This window comes from Bison bison, unplaced genomic scaffold (assembly GCF_000754665.1).
Source record: "Bison bison bison isolate TAMUID 2011002044 unplaced genomic scaffold, Bison_UMD1.0 scf7180017525827, whole genome shotgun sequence".
Lineage (NCBI taxonomy): Eukaryota > Metazoa > Chordata > Mammalia > Artiodactyla > Bovidae > Bison > Bison bison.
In genome coordinates this window covers 1-5,703 of record NW_011408428.1, presented here as the reverse complement: position 1 = coordinate 5,703, position 5,703 = coordinate 1, and the positions used below count along the sequence as shown (strand labels likewise).

The following is a 5,703-nucleotide window of genomic DNA, read 5'->3' as shown; positions in this document are numbered from 1 at the left end:
AACTTGCTCCTATCCACTTAAGCCAGGTTTGAAGTAAAACTTAATAGGCCCATTCTGAAATGACTTTTACCAGCTCCAGCGTCCTCATGGTTGACTGAGCTCCCACAAATGGTTGCTGACTTTGTTTGTGTCCCCAGGTGAGCAGAAATGAGTGAACAAGCAGAAAAGAGCAGTTCCGTGCGAGAGAGACCTGCACGTCAAAGTTCTCCTGAGAAACCGAGCGAGAAGGAACTGAAGCAAATGAAATGGTTGGATCGGCAGTTAAAACAGTTGTCATTTCAAAATCCCGGGCCTCAGGTAGCCAACTTTAATCCTGAAGTAAGGCAGCAGATAAAGAAAGGGCAAATGGCAAAGAAGAATGAGCTTGTTCCTGAAAAACGTGAAGTCAACAAGTATGACGAAAAGGGCAGGCTCACCTTCAATAAGGCTGACCTGTGTGACTGCCTTGATGAAGACTGCCTGGGTTGCTTCTACCCGTGCCCCAAGTGTAACTCCACCAAGTGCGGACCCACTTGCCGCTGCAACCGCCGCTGGGCCTACGACACCATAGTTGATGAGAATGGGGAGGTCATCAGCAAGATGCCATTCGACCTCTCTGAATAGGACCAGCCCTCCAGGCTGATCAATTTTCTCTGCTTTGCAGTTAAACCAGCCGCTTTCTCCTGGATGAATTTTAGGACTGGGGGAAGAAAGTTTTAAAAATAGAGTTTAGACTAGTTAGTGTTCTCTGAAGCCGGTAAAGCGTCTGCCTGTAATGCAGGAGACCTGGGTTCGATTCCTGGGTTGGGAAGATCCCCTGGAGAAGGAAATGGCAATCCACTCCAGCACTCTTGCCTGGAAAGTCCCATAGACAGAGGAGCCTGATAGGCTACAGTCCATGGGGTCGCAAAGAGTCGGACACAACTGAGCCACTTCACTTTCACTTTCTCTAACCTTCCTGCTGTGATGACTCAAATTCCTCCTCTGGTAACCAGCAACTCCATTGCTACTCTCCTCTCAGATTAAAAATCCCTCTCCTCTTTGCTGGTACCTTAGGAGATAGAGTTTTAGGATTTTTAGAATTCTGTAGCTGAGAGCTTGTCTTGACATAGAACTTATGTTTATAATAGCTAGTTACCGTTAGGATCTTACACTTTATCAATTCTAAATCAGAATTGCCATTTGGATTGACTTGGCACTACATACTCATAGTCTCATTTTTTAGTGTTACTGTTTTAACAATATTAAAATGAAATTAAAAAAAAAAAACTTTAATAGGCCCCATGGCCCCGTGGCCCAACATATGAGCACAAAAGCAGAGATTCAATTTAAGTGATATCCAAAATGCCAACTGGAAGCAGACTTCAAAGGACAAATTTTTATCTAAATGTTTCATACAAATCATTTTAAAGCATTTTTTTGGTGGCTAAGGTTACCAGCCACACAGAACTGACCAAGGTGGTACAAAATTCCTAAGACCTAAGTTGCATTTGGTTTTGTAGGTACAGGATTTGAGACAATTCAGCTAGAGTTTCTGCTGACCTCAGTGAAGATACCATCTCAGAAGACTGCTGTGAAACATCTGGGCCGGGTTTGGCAGCTATTGCACAAAACTGTTTTTAGGGGAAAATCTCTATGAAAATGTTCACACCCACAGCATCATCGGGAAAGTTTCTCTTCAGTCATCTTTGATATCAAGTTTTATTCAAATGATCTGTAAGGAGAAAATTGCTTTTTCCACTTTTCCATGTTTACTTCTCATGAACATTTAATTGCTTCTTCTGAAGCTTTGGATTCGGCACAAAGAGACTTTCCACTGAACACAGTTGTGCAGGCACTGGCTGAGGCTGCAGACGTAACGGGCTAAAAATAGACTGAACGGCCCCTATCTCCATCCCACCAAATGGCTATGTATGTTTACCCACTAGAAAATATTCACCTGAGACCTCAATATTTTTGCCTCTGACTAACTCACCCGAAATCTCTGTGTGGCAAATTCATTAATAAAAATTATTAATTATTCATTAATAATTAATTAATTTTAATTAATAAAAATTAATTAATTTTCCTTACTTTGATTTTTTTGTGTGTGTGAGAAAGTGTGTGTGTTTTAGACCCAAGAGAAAAAAATAAAACTTTTTCCCCCTTCCCTAAAGCAAATCCATATTTTGTTCTTTGGCAAATACCAATCACTTTCCATCAGAAATTCCTGATAGTGATATTAGGTTGGTGCAAAAGTTTTGCCTCATCCGCCATATTCCTGACCTTTTGCCAACCGCCCACCACTTCTTCAAGCATCCTGACAACGTTTTGTGGGGGGAAGGCTTCCACAACCAGCAGGAGGCAGAAAATGCTTTCCAAGAATTTAACCAAATCCTGAAGCACAGATTTTTTTTAAATTATTCATTAATTTTTTAAATTTATTTTTTAATTGAAGGATAATTGTTTTACATAATTTGTTGTTTTCTGTCAAACCTCAACATGAATCAGCCATAAGTATATGTATGTCCCCTCCCTCTTGAACCTCCCTCTCATCTCCCTCCCCATCCCACCCCTCTACGTTGGTACAGAGACCCTGTTTGAGATCCTGGAGATATACAGCAAATTCCCTTTGGCTATCTATTTCACATATGGTAAAGTAAGTTTCCATGTTACTCTCGCCATACATCTCACCCTCTCCTGCCTTCTCCCCGTGTCCACCAGTCTGTTCTCTCTGTCTGTTTCTCCACTGCTGCCCTGCAAATAAATTCTTTGGTACCATCTTTCTAGATTCCATATATATGTGTTAGTATATGGTATTTATGTTTCTCTTTCTGACTGACTTCACTCTGTATAATAGGCTCTAGGTTCATCCACCTCATTGGAACTGACTCAGATGTGTTCCTTTTTATGGCTGAGTAATATTTCATTGTGTATATGTACCACGACTTCTTTATCCATTCATCTGTCGATGGACATCTAGGTTGCTTCCATGTCCTAGCTGTTGCAAATAGTGCTGCAGTGAACATTAGGGTACATGTGTCTTTTTCAATTTTGGTTTCCTCAGGGTATATGCCTAGCAGTGGGATTACAGGGTTATATGGTGGTTTTATTCCTAGTTTTTTAAGGAATCTCCATACTGTCTTCCATAGTGACTGTATTAATTTACATTCCCACCAACAGTGCAAGTGTTTATCCACACCCTCTCCTGTGTGTAGACATTTTGATGATGGCCATTCTGACCGGTGTGAGGTGATACTTCATTGTAGTTTGGATTTGCATTTCTCTCATAATGAGCAATATTGAGCATCTATTCATGTCTTTCTTAGCCATCTGTGTGTCTCCTTTGGAGAAATGTCTGTTTTGATCTTTTCCCACTTTTTAATTGGGTTGTTTTCTGCTATTGAGTTGTATGAATGAGCTGCTTGTATATTTTGGAAATTAATCCTTTGTCAGTTGTTTGATTTGCTATTATTTTCTCCCGTTCTGAGGGTTGTCTTTTCACCCTTCTTATAGTTTTGTTTGCTGTGCAAAAGCTTTTAAATTAATCAGGTCCCACTTGTTTACATTCATTTTTATTTCCATTCCTCTAGGAGGTGGGTCATAGAGGATCTTGCTTTATGATATTGAGTGTTCTGCCTGTGTTTTCCTCTAAGAGTTTTATATTTCCTGGTCTTATATTTAGATCTTTAATCTATTTTGAGTTTCTCTTTGTGTATGGTGTTAAGAACTGTTCTAATTTCATTCTTTTACATGTAGCTATCCAGTTTTCCCATCACTGCTTATTGAAGAGGTTGGCTTTGCCCCATTGTATATTCTTGCCTCCTGTCTTGTTCCATTGGTCTATATTTCTGTTTGTGAAGCACAGATTTTTATGCTACAGGAATAAACAAGCTTACTTCCTGTTGGAAAAAATCTGTTGATTATAATGGTTCCTATTTTGATTCATAAAGATGTGTTTGAGGTTAGTTATAATGATTTAAAATTCGTGGTCTGAAACCGCAATTACATTTGCAGCAACCTCATACTTTGCTTGTTTTTACAGGTCATCTTAGACCAAGAGTTTAAATAAAATGGGCTATCAAAATTAGTAGTTTTTCTTTTTAATGCTCAAACTGGTCTATCTAGCTTTGCTGAATTGGTGAAGATGGGCTTCAGAAGTACAAACTGAACTTTTCATTCTAGTCAAAGAACAATCTTGTGCTTCAAAGACAGGAACCCAGGGACTTCCCTGGCAGTCCAGTGGTTAAGACTCTGTGTTTCCAGCACAGGGGATGTGGGTTCAATCCCTGGTTGCAGAACTAAGGTTCTACATGCTGTGCAGCCAAAAAAAATTTTTTTTTTAGTTTAAAAAAAGATGGGAACCAAAACTTTCTCAAAGCAATTCGTCTGAACCTACCTGGAATCTTTGCAGTGCAATAGTTGTTATCACTGTCCATTTACCTGCTGAAGTGCCCTTTGCATTTGAAAAGCAAAGAGGTAACCGTGTTACCATGTTCACAAAACTACGAGAGAAAGGTTGATAAACAATTTATAACCACTTTCACAGCAAAGAACACATTTGTCTGAGCATTTGGAGGCTGCTATTTGCAGTCAGTTAACAGTTCCCAAGGTGTGGTAGGTAACCCTCCAGGATGGTCCCCAGTGATCCTCTGATATTTTGTAATGCTTTTCCCTGAAGTGGTGGCTGAACTTAGTGACTTGGTTCTAATGAACAGAATAAGGCCCAAGTGATGGTGACTGGAGACTTGGTCATAAAGGGCAATGTGGCCTTTCTTTTGCATCATCATGATCATCTGCTCTAGAGCAGGCCGGCTGCCCTATGTGAGCAGCCCTATGAGGAAGCCAACATGAGAAAGAATTGGCAACTCTGGCCAACAACCTCATGAGTATTTTTGGAAAGGGGTCTTCTTGCCTCATCAAGCTTTGAATGACTGTAGTCCTAGCTGACACCTCGACTGCAACCTTGTGAGAGACCTTGAGCCAGAACCACCCAGCCATGCTGCTTCCTGACTTTTCCTTCACAGAAACTGTGAGATAAGAAATGATCACTGTTTTAAGATGCTAACATCTGGGGTAATTTGCTATGCAGCAATGGCTAGCTAGCACAGAAGGGTTTTATGCTTCTTCTAGATTTATGCCTTTATTTATTCAGCAGGTATTTATTGAGAAACTACCACATGCCAGCCATTGTGTTTATGGGATTCTCCAGACAAGAGTCTTGGAGTGAGTTGCCATTCCCTTCTCAAATGCCATGTGTATGTAGAGGTTAATCATCTACTGAACATAAAAAACATATTTAAGGGGCCCCTGGTTTCTGGGCACTATATACATAGCATACAGAAAAAAATTTTACCCTTGGAAAACTGTGGTGGTTATCTTTGGAAATACCATCTACCACCTAGGGTTACTACTATACATTTGCTATTTATATATTAATGGCCCAACAAATATTTATAGACTGAATACTTTTCTGTGAATTGTGCTCACCTGTTGAAACTAGAGATGACACTACAAACCTCTGTCCCTACTGCTGCTAAGTCACTTCAGTCGTGTCTGACTCTGTGCGACCTCAAAGACAGCAGCCCACCAGGCTCCCCCGTCCCCGGGATTCTCTAGGCAAGAACACTGGAGTGGGTTGCCATTTCCTTCTCCAATGCATGAAAGTGAAAAGTGAAAGTGAATTCGCTGAGTTGTGTCTGACTCTGCGACCCCATGGACTGCAGCCTACCAGGCTTCTCCATC

The 5,703-nt window shown here is 40.7% G+C and overlaps 1 pseudogene across 1 annotated transcript; it reads left to right on the top strand.

The window, feature by feature from the left end:
* The first annotated feature begins 147 nt into the window (after positions 1 to 147).
* On the top strand, positions 148 to 1,047 carry LOC104998923 (annotated as a pseudogene). The gene has a single exon (XR_826526.1). The product of XR_826526.1 is annotated as an ARL14 effector protein-like pseudogene (transcript).
* Positions 1,048 to 5,703: the final 4,656 nt, after the last annotated feature.